The sequence below is a fragment of the Haematobia irritans genome, chromosome 1, assembly GCF_050003625.1.
Source record: "Haematobia irritans isolate KBUSLIRL chromosome 1, ASM5000362v1, whole genome shotgun sequence".
NCBI lineage: Eukaryota > Metazoa > Arthropoda > Insecta > Diptera > Muscidae > Haematobia > Haematobia irritans.
The window spans coordinates 101,019,216-101,032,558 of NC_134397.1; the positions used below are offsets into that span (position 1 = coordinate 101,019,216).

The 13,343-nt window shown below is 35.9% G+C and overlaps 1 protein-coding gene and 1 long non-coding RNA gene across 4 annotated transcripts in view; both read left to right on the top strand.

Annotated features, from left to right (window-relative positions):
* LOC142221510 (uncharacterized) overlaps nucleotides 1–13,343 on the top strand; it is a 549,478-nt gene that overhangs the window by 525,511 nt on the left and 10,624 nt on the right. The window lies entirely within an intron of this gene.
* LOC142221515 (uncharacterized) lies at nucleotides 4,306–4,774 on the top strand. Its single transcript, XR_012718079.1, has 2 exons — nucleotides 4,306–4,486; nucleotides 4,544–4,774. It is a non-coding gene; the product is annotated as an uncharacterized LOC142221515 (long non-coding RNA).

Below are 13,343 nucleotides of genomic sequence, written 5' to 3' on the forward strand. Positions count from 1 at the left end.
CAATTAAAAAATTATGTGTATTTGTTAGGTTTCCAATTAAACTATTAATTGATTCAATCAATTTGTTAATCAATTCGGAAATAATTTTCAATTACAAACCTGATTGAACATTTTTCCATTCCCAATTACACATGTGATTGATCCAATCACCTTTGTTATTGAAATTGAATAATTTAGAGCGATGGAAAGAGCGAAAAGAGAACAAGAGAATGGCTATTTATTCAACAACGTATGATAGAGAGATCAGTCCGTGAAAGTAACGTTACGAGTAACGGTTGGGTTTTTGTTTTTTCGCGAAAATTGAAAAACATCATTTGCATCTTGACTACAAAGCAAGAAATCGTTCAAAAATAGGACATGTTTTTCAACACTTTATTTTAAAGACTTTTTTACTTAAAAGTATCCTTACTTGTATTCTCCGCTTCTTTGGCTCGGAATCCATACCAAAATTGTTAAGGTAACGACAAAATCTTTGGAACCGGGCATGCTTTTTTTCAGTGCATAATCGAAGGTACACCTATGGCAAAAATATATGGCAGAACGCATTTGAAATTACTTGTGTTTGTGTTATGTGGTATTGGAAAACAATCTACGTTTATTGAACGTAAGCAATTATTAAATGTGACTACCGTTTTCCATTGAAGCGGACTAAAATAATATATTTTTTATTAATTTCTTTTAGTGAGCAATTTTATTTCGTGAAATTGACCAATCAATCCCATCAACTACATCATTTTAGCAAATATACAGGAATATAAGAATATGTTTGCAATCAAAAGGTGGGTACCGTATTGATCTTTTAAAATTTTTTCACTCCTAATTTTCTTAAAACCAAGAGCGGTATGGGTTTGTTGCAAGATTCAACTTGAAGTTGCGAAGTAGCGTTGGCATCAAATTGCGTTTTTGTTTTACCTGCCTTTTTCAGTTTGAACCTAAGTAGAGAGCAGTATATCTGATACATAAACTAATGAGCTGAATTATGTAATGGTAAAAAAGTTATTTCTTTAGGATTTATATGAAAAATATCCGAAAATAATAAAAAATATGTATTTTCCATTTATATACTTTTTTTTCTATTTCAAGAATTTGCAAAGTATCATCAATATAACACCAAATATTATATTGCCTTCGCATAAGAATGAAGATTTCTCAAGCTTGTTTGGATCGTTTTAAGCGAAATAAAATGGATTTTAAGCGTCGTTTCATAACTGTTGATGAGACATTGATGCACCACTATACTCTAGAGGCAAAAGAACAATCCAAACAATGGACTGAAGCTGGAGGAAGTTGCCCAAAGAAGGCAAAAACAATTCATTCGGCTGGTAAGGTTATGGCAACGGTTTTTTGGGACTTCAAAGGTATTTTATTGATTGACTATCTGCAAAAGGGTAAAACATTAAATTTAGAGTACTATTGCAACCTTTTGGATCAATTAAATGTACAAATTCGAGAAAAACGTCCTGGCTTACAACACAAAAAAATAATTTTTCATCAAGACAACGCACCAGCGCACAAGAGTGTTTTAACAATGGCTAAAATCAACGAATTAAAGTACGAGTTGCTTGACCACCCACCTTATTCTCCTAATTTAGCTCCCAGTGACTTTTACTTGTTCCCAAATCTAAAAAAAAATCCTTGCTGGCAAGCGTTTTACCTCAAATGAAGATGCAATTACAGTTGTAAACCACTATTTTGAAGACCTTGAGGAAAACTATTTTAATCAAGAGATAGAATTGCTAGAAAAGCGTTGGACTAAGAGTATTGAAGTTTCAGGAGATTATATTGAAAAATAAAAATATTTTTGAAAAACTAACTATTCTCTTTCATTGTTAGGCTAAGAAGAAGCTGCCGATATAATTCTTGGTTGAATGCATCGTGCATCGAACGATTTGGCGCAATCATTCCTATTTCAATCAGTAGCTGGTTTGTAATAGTCAAGCATTGATCCTCAATCAGTAGCTTGTTTGTAATAGTCAAGCATTGATCCTCAATCAGAATCATTCATTGTGATTTAATCGGTTATTTGGATGTCAGGATTATTCGTTTGAATGTGCCGCTTAATTTCTGTTGTTCCGTTGTTGCTGGCTTGCATGTCTTGTGCGGTGGCCTATGTTCGCACGTCGCCCTCTAAACACAAACAAATATCACCGAAGTTTTTTCAATTAAGCACTTAATTGAATTTGGAAATGGATTCAATTAATATGTTAATTGATTCAATTCGTGAAATTGACCAATCAATCCCATCAACTACATCATTTTAGCAAATATACAGGAATATAAGAATATGTTTGCAATCAAAAGGTGGGTACCGTATTGATCTTTTAAAATTTTTTCACTCCTAATTTTCTTAAAACCAAGAGCGGTATGGGTTTGTTGCAAGATTCAACTTGAAGTTGCGAAGTAGCGTTGGCATCAAATTGCGTTTTTGTTTTACCTGCCTTTTTCAGTTTGAACCTAAGTAGAGAGCAGTATATCTGATACATAAACTAATGAGCTGAATTATGTAATGGTAAAAAAGTTATTTCTTTAGGATTTATATGAAAAATATCCGAAAATAATAAAAAATATGTATTTTCCATTTATATACTTTTTTTTCTATTTCAAGAATTTGCAAAGTATCATCAATATAACACCAAATATTATATTGCCTTGCCATTATTTTTGTCTTTGATTTTAATAGATGATTTCAATATGTGGAAATTTTGGAAAGGAATTGTTACTAAAATTAAATTACCAAGCTCCTTAATACACCTTTTTATGATAAACGACTACAACTGCAAGAGAAGAATATAAATCTGTAACCTGGAACTAAGAATTGAGCTTTATACCCTATGCAGGTAATGTTCAACAGAATTAACTTATAATTGAACGAAATTAAATTGAAATTATTCTGTTTTCTTTCAAAAAAAAAAACTAATTTAGCTTACAGGCTGCTGATTTATTGGAAATCTAGGCGCATTTACATATTAGAAGGAACATGCTGACATGGTTATTATGATAAGGAAGAAAATGATTTATATAGTTTATTTAGTTGTTATTGATCATAATTGTATTTCTAAGTTATTTTAAAACAAAACACACAAATAACAAAAACCAAATTCTTTAGTCTATAGCATAATTCAGAAAAATAAAATATTGAAGATGTTTTATAAGAAACGCATATTTTCCTTTAATTCAAATAAAACTAAGTAAGATTTTGGGGGCGCAATATATACATTTTTTGATTGAAATTTAATGCCAATATCAATTAGTAATTTAATTAAATCAATTAAAAAGTTGATTGATTTTTGTCGTGAAATTAATTAAAATTTTAATTGATTCAATTAAAACTGTGATTGAATTTTATGTCAAAAAACCAATCACTTTTTTAATTGATTCAACAACACAATTAATTGATTCCGTGACAAAATTCAATAAAATTTTAAATTGAAAATCATGTTGGTTTTCAATAAAAATGGGTGATTGATACTATAATTTTCGTGATTGAAGACATTTCAATTAAAAAAATTATTGAATCCGCGATTTTCGTGATTGAAATCAAAACAAAAAAATTTTGTGAGTGTAGGCATTTTGAACTATGGACATAGTGGTGAATGTAAGATCAAATGTACGATCCACATAATGTACACATTTCAACTTACCACGTTAAAGACAAATCCCTACTGTTGAAATTGATTAAAAATTTGCTCAATACACGTGATTGATGGTTTCCAATTGAAATGTTAGGAAAGGATTAAGTTATTTTTTTACTATTATTGTTACAATTTCACAGTGAACACCATACCGGTTTGTCACATCACTTTTGAAAATATTTAAATCTTTCGGAATATAAACGTTACCGTCTGTTTATATTATTGGAAGCCCTTAGAGCAAAGAGGTTGCTTAGTGTTGTCCAAACTGTTAATAATGCTATCTCCTGGCAAGATCGTAGAGGCCAAAATTATTATTCGTTAAGACTCAAGTTTCTTAATCGAATATATTTTATGGAATGACAATTCATGTGAAAAATAAAATTATTTTATTATAAAAGCAACTGCGATGTATTCAAATTATAATTTTTGTAATGTGTGCTATATGTAAAAAAGATTTTCCCGCTTTTCCGTTGAAACTTTAATTGGTATGTACTTAATAGTAGAAATTAATTTTTTAATTGAAAATGTTTTCAACTTCAATCAAATTTTTAATTAGGAATATTTTGGTGATATATTTTTCTGTGTATCAATAATCAGCTGACTACGTATGCTATTCCCTGCCAGCATTTCAAAGTTCCATTTCAACCTCATCGTTACCACAGACTCGTAAATGTCACTTCAACCATCATGAAAAGGTACATCAAAAAGTACATGCAAGTAATTTGCCATCCCTACTGTTAAAAAAGCCATTTTTTTTGTGAAACGCCAAGCGCAACCAGCTTGTTATATTTTAATTAAATAAAAACGAAAATAAAGTTCTGAAAACATAGATTATACGCTTAAAATTGTGAAAGGTATATTGGTGAACAATTTGGTGATTTTCCAAATGGAATAAAGTGATTGTTTTTCAGATATTTTACAGACACGCTGCCTCCATGGAATAAAAACACTGGTTGATAGACGCAGCAACATGTAACTCGCTACTTGTAACTCAACATCATCATTAATGCCAAAAATTATGTTAAATGTAATGTGATAGTGGTATAAATGTTATATTTTTAAGAATTTGTAAATGTTTAATCAAATTTATAAATATCTAAACAAACGTGTTTTACTCGACCACAATGATTCTTTTACAACTATCTTAAAATGCACTTTTTCTGATTGTTTGGAGGGTCCCTTATTGGCGTCGTTCTAAATTGATCTATAAAGGCACCTAATAATTGCACTCACGCGAAACATTTTTGTAGTAACTTGGCGTGGTACAACTTCTCAATAGTGACGGCGCTTTTCCGACGAGTTTTTGATGTTGTATATGATTGTTTTCGACGTAGTGGGGATTCTCAAAAGAGTCCCCAAATTCAAAAAATGTTGGCAGGGTTGTTACGAATGTGATATTTCTAGATTTATGTTTATTTAAATTAGTTTCGTTAATTTAAATTCCAAATTGTAACGATAAAATTACGTCATAACTTGTTATAGTCATTTCTTTATTTTCTAGTACTTTCCTAAACATCTTTTGTGTTCTTAGTTTTCCAATCGTTCATTGTAAAAGTAAAACCTTTTGTTTTACTTATTGTTATAATTGTAGTAATATGACCATAATCACTTATGCCTGCACGACATCTACCAGATAGTAGAATGCACTAGATTATTAGCCAATACAATGAGCATAAGCCTAAAAGTATGTGTGCCATATCACCTGTACAATAACGTCCGATAGAATGTTTTAGATAGCCAAGACAATGAACATAAGCCGATAAATATGTGCGTACCAGATAGTAATAGATTAATCTAGAAGGTTGTAGACCAATTAGCGAGAACATTAGAAATCGCCAATTAGCGAGAACATTCGAAATCGTCATATCTCGGTATATTAACCCCTAGCGGAGAGAGCTGTCAAGTCAGTCGTAAGCTAAAGTTTATACAATACACATCGTAGAGCAAATAAGTGAAACCTATCAGATAAACAAATAAATTGTAGATTGTCGTTATTTGAAAAGAACTGTGTTTTAATTATCGGGATATTAAACACGCCTCAATATAAAAACGTAACACTATGATTTGCAAGATTTTACAGGGGAAAATATATATAGCAAAAACTTGCTATAGATATGTCCACATTAAAATAGCATGACTTCATTGCGCCCAGTTGTGGCAGAATACGAGGCTGGGGGCGAAAACGAAATAAGCAAGGGCAATAATATTTCATTAAGAATATTCTTCTCATTTTGGTACTTTCTTTGTTTTCAGTTTTCTTGTTAACAAAATATTTTAGGAGCAAAACTTCCTTACTCGAAAAATGGAATAATGCAAAGGCACTGGAGGAGCAAAGCAAAAAACAAATACAATCTAAGAAACTGCAGAAGAACGCAATGCAAATGGAGTGGATGGTCGGAGGTTACTTCGGTTCTAGCAAAACTGAAGACATAATTTGTTGATGTAGAAAGAATTGGAGTTTCATTTTTGGTTATGAATAATAAATTGGTCAAATGTGATTTTTTTATAATCTGCATAGTTGCGTGGTAGCATTCATAAAAGCTAATAACAATTCCACAATGTGTTGCTAACGTCAGAATATATCAGTTTCTTAAAACTGATTTTAATTGTAAGGCTATGGTCACACTAGCCAAATATTTGACCAAAATGAGTGTCAAACATTTTTCCAGAACCATTTTCTAAATATCTGGATACGGTTTTTGAAAAATAATCCTACCATGATGTTATATTTGGCTGTGGCGACTGATTCTTTTTTGATTTCTGTCAAATATTTGCACAGTGTGACCATAGCATAAGGATGTTTTGGTAGTTCTAGATATTTAATACGAATCACCGATATAAAATATAACGTGCTTAAATATATTAAGAGTTGGTTAGCCTTCAGCAGAACAATGGCAATGGGTTCGACGTAGCCTTTCTACATGGTTAGGTTAGGTTAAAGTGGCAGCCCGATTAAATTTCAGGCTCACTTAGGGCGTTTTCGATTCGCAAAAAATATGTTGCCTTGGTGTTACACTACTTTTTACCTAATTGACATTTCGCCCAAATGATAGTGTAATTCTAAAGTTATTGTTAATTTATAATATTTATAATATTGTGATACAAGGTTGCATTATGAGGTTCCTTTCTCATTTAATTTTCTGCTACATCATTATGGGCGACCGCATTTACATTATACAAATCAACTACACTTCTTCGCTAACTACGTCACAAAGCATTAATAAAAAAATACAAGCAGCGCCTCTAGTGGAGAATAGTGGCGAAACTCAACAAATTTCCAAGTTCCAAGTTTGTCCCAGACTAGTTCATGACAACTTGTCTATGGGTACCCATACTACACTGTCCCAGGACAAAAGATTTCGATTTAACAGTAAGTATTTACTAGTTATGAAATATGTTACCAGCAAGATTATTCGGTAATGGGAACTTTTTACCGGAAGTAAAAGCGCCTAAACTCTGAAGGAGATGCCTACGCTTACTATACTGAAATAATGGCTTTCGGTACAGAATATTAGGGGATTCGTCTCAGTCATCCTCCTATCAGTCGAGAGTCAATGCGTAAATCAGTCAGTCCGGTGCTGAGACACATAGTTCCTTTTTGTGAAATGATACGAACATATCTGGAGTCTTCCTCTTGCCTATCAGGTAGAATGAAACTTACTATAGAGCGCCCATAAGCTGCAAATTCTTCTCTGGATGAAAGTATGAGCAAAATTTTCGACTAATAAGGTGAGTATTAAGTTCGAGTTTAGCCGCCAAAATCGCTAAAGTGAAAACTAAATCAGTAAGAAAAATGCATGAAATTATACGTATTTGTTGCAAATTTTATTATAACTTGATGGGGAAAAGCCCAAAGCCAATTTTCACAAAGATTGTATTCCTTAAAATGGATTATTAAAGAAAAGTAATCTTAAAAAAATTTCGTTTTTAGCGGCTAAACTTGAACCTAATACCCACCTATAAACAGAAAACTGCTTAGACGATTGTCTCCATTTAACGTTATGGCAATTACATATAATACTAAATGGTTTATAAATGAAATGCTTAGTCTCTCTCCGGCTCTCTTTTGCTCGCTTTTTGGTGTAAACGAACGACTACCAGTAAAAATTTGTGATAATTATCAAAAATTATCGGGTTCTCGAACGGAGCTATTACTGATCAAAATGAATTGAATGAAAGTAAAATAAGCATTAAAAATTATAAAGCTGTACACTTGGATAGAGGTTCATAATTTCATAAAATTAAAAATGCTTCAAATCCTTATCCAAAAGTGCTATAACATATCTTTGGAATGATTGCACTTCAACCACTAATTGTCCTCATTTGATTCTCTCGTTGTGTTGATATCTTTCGTCCACTCTCTCGGTTTTTATTTTTATCATAGATAAATGACAAAGAGATGACCTGTCCCTCTCCGCGGCAAAAATGTTTCAGTACCCAAAATGAATTATCTGACATTTCGTTTTGTGTTTTTCGTAAGGAGAAAATTTGCTCAAAATTAAATTTTGGCTTTTGGTTGCAATTTTTTCTGCAAATATAAACTTATGAATATCTAATTGGATTATAGATCATCTGTACCCATGTTCTGAATTTTTAGTGAGAACTTCTCACATCGACAAAGCATGAAATAAAAAATTCCATTGTTCCTCGATTTGTGAGTAAAAACTGTGTCTCTAAGAATATTCGAAAACAACTAAATGAGTTTTTGTCAAAAAATGTACACCCAAAAAAAGTGAACCCACCACACCCTCAAAAAAATCGCCTTTCTAACATATGTTCCAAACATATTTTGCAGGAAGCACATATACTATTGGATACTGCCGAAACATTAATATGTTTGTTTTATGTGAACATATTCTATTTTTGGAAGCATTTTGAGCCAAAAATATTATATGCTTGGAAGAATTTTCCCCAAAGAAGATTGTGCTCATTCCGTAATATAATTTTCACTTCCACGAAATTTTTTAGTTCTTGGCACCTTTTTCTGTAATACAAATAATGTTGAAGAAATTATTCAATTTTATAATTTTTTTTAAATTTTACCTTTCGCCTGGACGGAGAATCGAACCGAGGACCATACAGTTTGTAAGCCAACACACTACCACTGAGCTACGTAGCTGTTATAGTCACCAGAAGACAATTATCGTTATAAGTTACATTTATATAGCATAGTTTGCAGCGCCCACGAGCCCATGCAAACATAACATTATTTAACAGAAACATACATGTGTTGGCAACGTGGAGCAGTGGTTAGCATGTCTGCCGTACATGCAAAGGGTCGTGGGTTCAATCCCTGCTCCGACCAAGGTTAGGTTAAAGTGGCAGCCCGATTAAGATTCAGGCTCACTTAGACTATTCAGTCCATTGTGATACCACATTAACTAAAAGTACCTATTACATATGGGCACTTCTAGTTTTAACCGCTGAACCTTCTTGATTATTTTTCTTTGTTGAACCAACCAGATTGTTCCAAAAACATTAGCAGACTGCTTAAGTTAACGTTTTCCAGATCCGCCAGTAATCTGAAGCTATATGCTCCTAAAAGTTGCTTGCGCTTTACACAAAATGCAGGACACTCACACAAGAGGTGTTTAATTGATTCTTTTTCCTCCGCATCATGACAGCTCATACAATAGTCATTATACTTCGCGCCAATAGTTTTTGCAAAATCGCCTATCAGGCAGCGACCCGTTATAGCAGATATCAGGAGTGATATCTGACGTCTCGAGAACATTAGCATATCTAGTGTGCGGTTTAAGTTGAAATGGGGCCATATTTGCTTGGTATCGTTACAACCCTTGCAATTCTCCCATCGAACATTTGCCATCCTAACAGCCTTCTCACGCAGCATGAGCTTGCAGGTAGCTAGGGGCATACCAACAAATTCCAGTTCCCCTGGAATATGTAAGGTAGTCCCTAGCCTTGCCAACTCATCCGCTTCGCAGTTCACCGGTATGTTCCTATGGCCAGGCACCCATATTAGGTGAATATTGTACTGCTCAGCCATCTCATTGAGAGATTTGCGGCAGTCGATGGCCGTTTTCGAGTTGAGGAACACAGAGTCCAAGGATTTTATTGCAGGTTGACTGTCTGAGTATATATTAATGCCTATATTTGTTGGAACATTACTTCTCAGCCAATTCGCCACCTCTCTTATTGCTAATATTTCAGCCTGAAAAACACTACAGTGATTAGGTAATCTTTTCGCTATTCGAATTTCCAGATATTTAGAATATACTCCGAACCCCACTTGTCCATTCAATTTGGAGCCATCAGTATAGAAATCTATATATCTTTTATTCCCCGGGGTCTGTGTACACCACGCCTCACTGTTGGGAATTAGAGTTTCAAACTTTTTGTCGAAAAGTGGTTTTGCCAGGGTATAATCCACTACGTTAGGCACATCTGGCATTATTTTGAGGACCGAACTATGACCGTACATTTTTTCCGACCACAGCGATAGCTCGCGCAACCGCACAGCCGTTGTTGCAGCTGACTGGTTGGCCAAAATGTCTAAAGGCAATAGATGTAGCATGACATTGAGGGAGTCTGTTCCTGTCTTACTAAATGCGCCTGAGATACATAAACTCGCCATACGCTGAACTTTATCTAAACAAGTCGGTTTCTGAAGTGCCGGCCACCAGACTACAACACCATATAGCATTATAGGTCTAACTACTGCAGTGTATAGCCAATGCACATTTTTTGGTTTTAGTCCCCACTTTTTCCCTATTGCCTTTTTGCACGAGTACAAAGCTACCGTGGCTTTTCTCGCCCTCTCTTCAATATTAAGCCTAAAATTCAGCTTCCTGTCCAAAATAACGCCAAGGTATGTTGCACACTCACCAAAGGGAATTTCAATACCCCCTAAGGAAATGGGCCTAACCGTGGGAGTTTTACGATCTTTGCAGTGCATGACTAGTTCTGTCTTTGCTGGATTTACACCAAGACCATTATCTTTCGCCCATTTCTCAGTCATCCGGAGAGCTCTCTGTATAATATCTCTGATTGTGGATGGGAATTTTCCCCTGACTGCTAGCGCCACATCATCTGCTTATGCCACCACTTTTATCCTTTCTTTTTCTAGGGAAACCAGAAGGTTGTTTATAGCAACATTCCAAAGAAGAGGTGATAGAACTCCTCCTTGGGGAGTGCCTCTGTTCACATACCTTTGTATGTTTGCTTGCCCTAGTGTGGCTGAAATACGTCTCTTTATTAGAAGTTCGTCTAACAGCCTAAGTATACCTGGATCAACATTCAGAGTTGTCAGTCCATTTAATATCGAGCTCGGATGGACATTATTGAACGCCCCTTCGATGTCTAGAAACGCCACGATTGTGTATTCTTTGACAGATAGTGAGCTTTCAATAAAGCTGACTAGTTCATGCAATGCGGTCTCAGTAGACCTGCCCTTCGAGTATGCATGCTGTCGTTTCGAGAGCAAACTTGAATCCACGCTAGTTCTAAGATACATGTCTATCATCCTCTCCAGGGTCTTAAGTAGGAATGAGGATAAGCTGATTGGTCGGAAATCCTTCGCACTCGAGTGAGAGGCTTTTCCTGCTTTAGGTATGAAGACGACTTTTGTTTCCCTCCACTTTTCTGGAATATATGCTAAGTTTACACATCGTTTATATATCACCGTCAACCAGGGGATAACTCTTTCAGCCACTGCCTGTAACTCCGCCGGAGTAATTCCATCAGGTCCGGGGGATTTGAATGGTCCAAAGCTATTTAAAGCCCATTTTATTCTAGATTCCGACACAATTTCCTCGATAGGAAATGATCGCTGAGCCTCTGTTACACCGCCGGAACATGGTTCAACCGTCTGATTTCCAGGGAAGTGTGTGTCCAAAAGTACCTCCAACGTCTCCTCACTGGACGTTGTCCAATTTCCCTCCGATGTTTTAATGAAACCTGGAGCGGTGTTAGTGGATGCTAGTACCTTCCGTAGTCTGGAAGCCTCTGACGTATTCTCAATACTGCTACAGTAATCATCCCAAGAGTTTTGTTGAGACCTTCTCAGTTCTCGTTTATATTCTCTCAGATTCATCTTGTAAGTGTCCCAATCCTCCGGAGCTCTTGTGGACTTTGCTTTGTTAAAGAGCTTCCTCCAGGATTTCTTCATATTACTTAACTCCGTAGTCCACCATGGCGGCCGATTTTTTCCCCTTGGCTTTCCTCTAGGGCAAGCAGCTTTCAGTGAAATGTTGAAGGCCTTAGTAATCCGCTCCACTGCGTGTTCGATATCTTGCACAGTGCTCATATTTGTCTCCGGCATTTCCGGTATCATCGAATTGAACGATTCCCTATACCTATTCCAATCAGCTTTCCTAACATTTGGCGGAAATATGGTCTTTGATGATCTGAGAAGCTATGTTTCCTCAAACTTGCCACTCAGATATCTTATCATTCAGTTCCGGAGAGGTCAACGTTACGTCCAAAACCTCTTGTCTGTTCCTGGTGACGAAGGTTGGTGCATCTCCCTTATTGCAAACTACCAGGTCAGTACGCAAAATAAACTCTATTAGCGACTCTCCCCTTGCATTAGTATCACTACTTCCCCAAATACTATGATGTGCATTTGCATCGCATCCCATAATGAGTTTTGTCTTTGTTTTTAGTGACTCCTCAACTAAGGTCTTAACGGCACAGGGTGGCATCTCCCTATCATGTCCCATGTAGACCGAAGATACCCAATATTTGCATGTGGATATCTCTAGACTGGCTACGACAGTGTCTGCATTGCTCAATGAAGGAAGCAGAAACAAGTTTAGTTCGTTTTTAGCAATTATACATGCTCGATTTATATCGGTACCGGTATTATGCAAAAGTTTGAAACCCGGAGTGCTTAATTCACAGATCTTGTTCTTATATATGTATGGTTCTTGAATAAGAACTATATCTATGTCTCCTTTCATCAGGAGAACTTTTAAGGCAGCACAAGCGGCCTTACAATGGTGAAGATTTATCTGGAGGAACCGTAGAACCATCCAAATTTTCAACCACCGTCACATCAGCCGCTTCAATTGAGTCATCAAGGGCTTCCTCTTCACAGATCTCGGTGACTCTCGCAACAATCCGCGGTTCAGTTTTGGTGAGGCTTGAGCCTGTAGAAACTTCCCGCATATGATTTTCGCCATAGTCTGCAGGTTTTATGTCTCCTTCGGCTTCGCTAGGAGATTTTTCCACTGCTGACTCTACCGGAGGCTTGTCCGTTTCGGAATCCTTTGGCTGATCGCTTTTGTATACCTTCATATGGATATCATGAAAGCCATAACTTACGCGTCCTTGGGTCTGGGCTAGATGTGGCAGCGACTCTATGTTTAATATAAACACCGCATGTCGTCTTGGTCCATCCACCTCATCCAAACGACCAACCTTCCAATCGGCGGTTGGAAGATCTGGGTTACATTCTTTTAGTCTCTCTAGTATTGACTCAGGATCAGGAGGGTTTGCCGGTATCCATGCATGTGCTCTAGGTTTAGCCGGTATGTCTTTTTTATCGACTAACTCCAAAGCGGCTCCTTCCCAAACTTCACCAATTAGCATCAATGCAGCTTTAAAGCAATCCATAGACCTCTGGTCTGCAAAAGCTATTAACTTATATCGTCCTTGATACCATCCAGCATCTTGCCGTCGAGGACTTGGTCCGGGAAACTTTTTTCGCACCTCTGAGTAGACACCAGACATCGCGTTCTCAATTTCCCC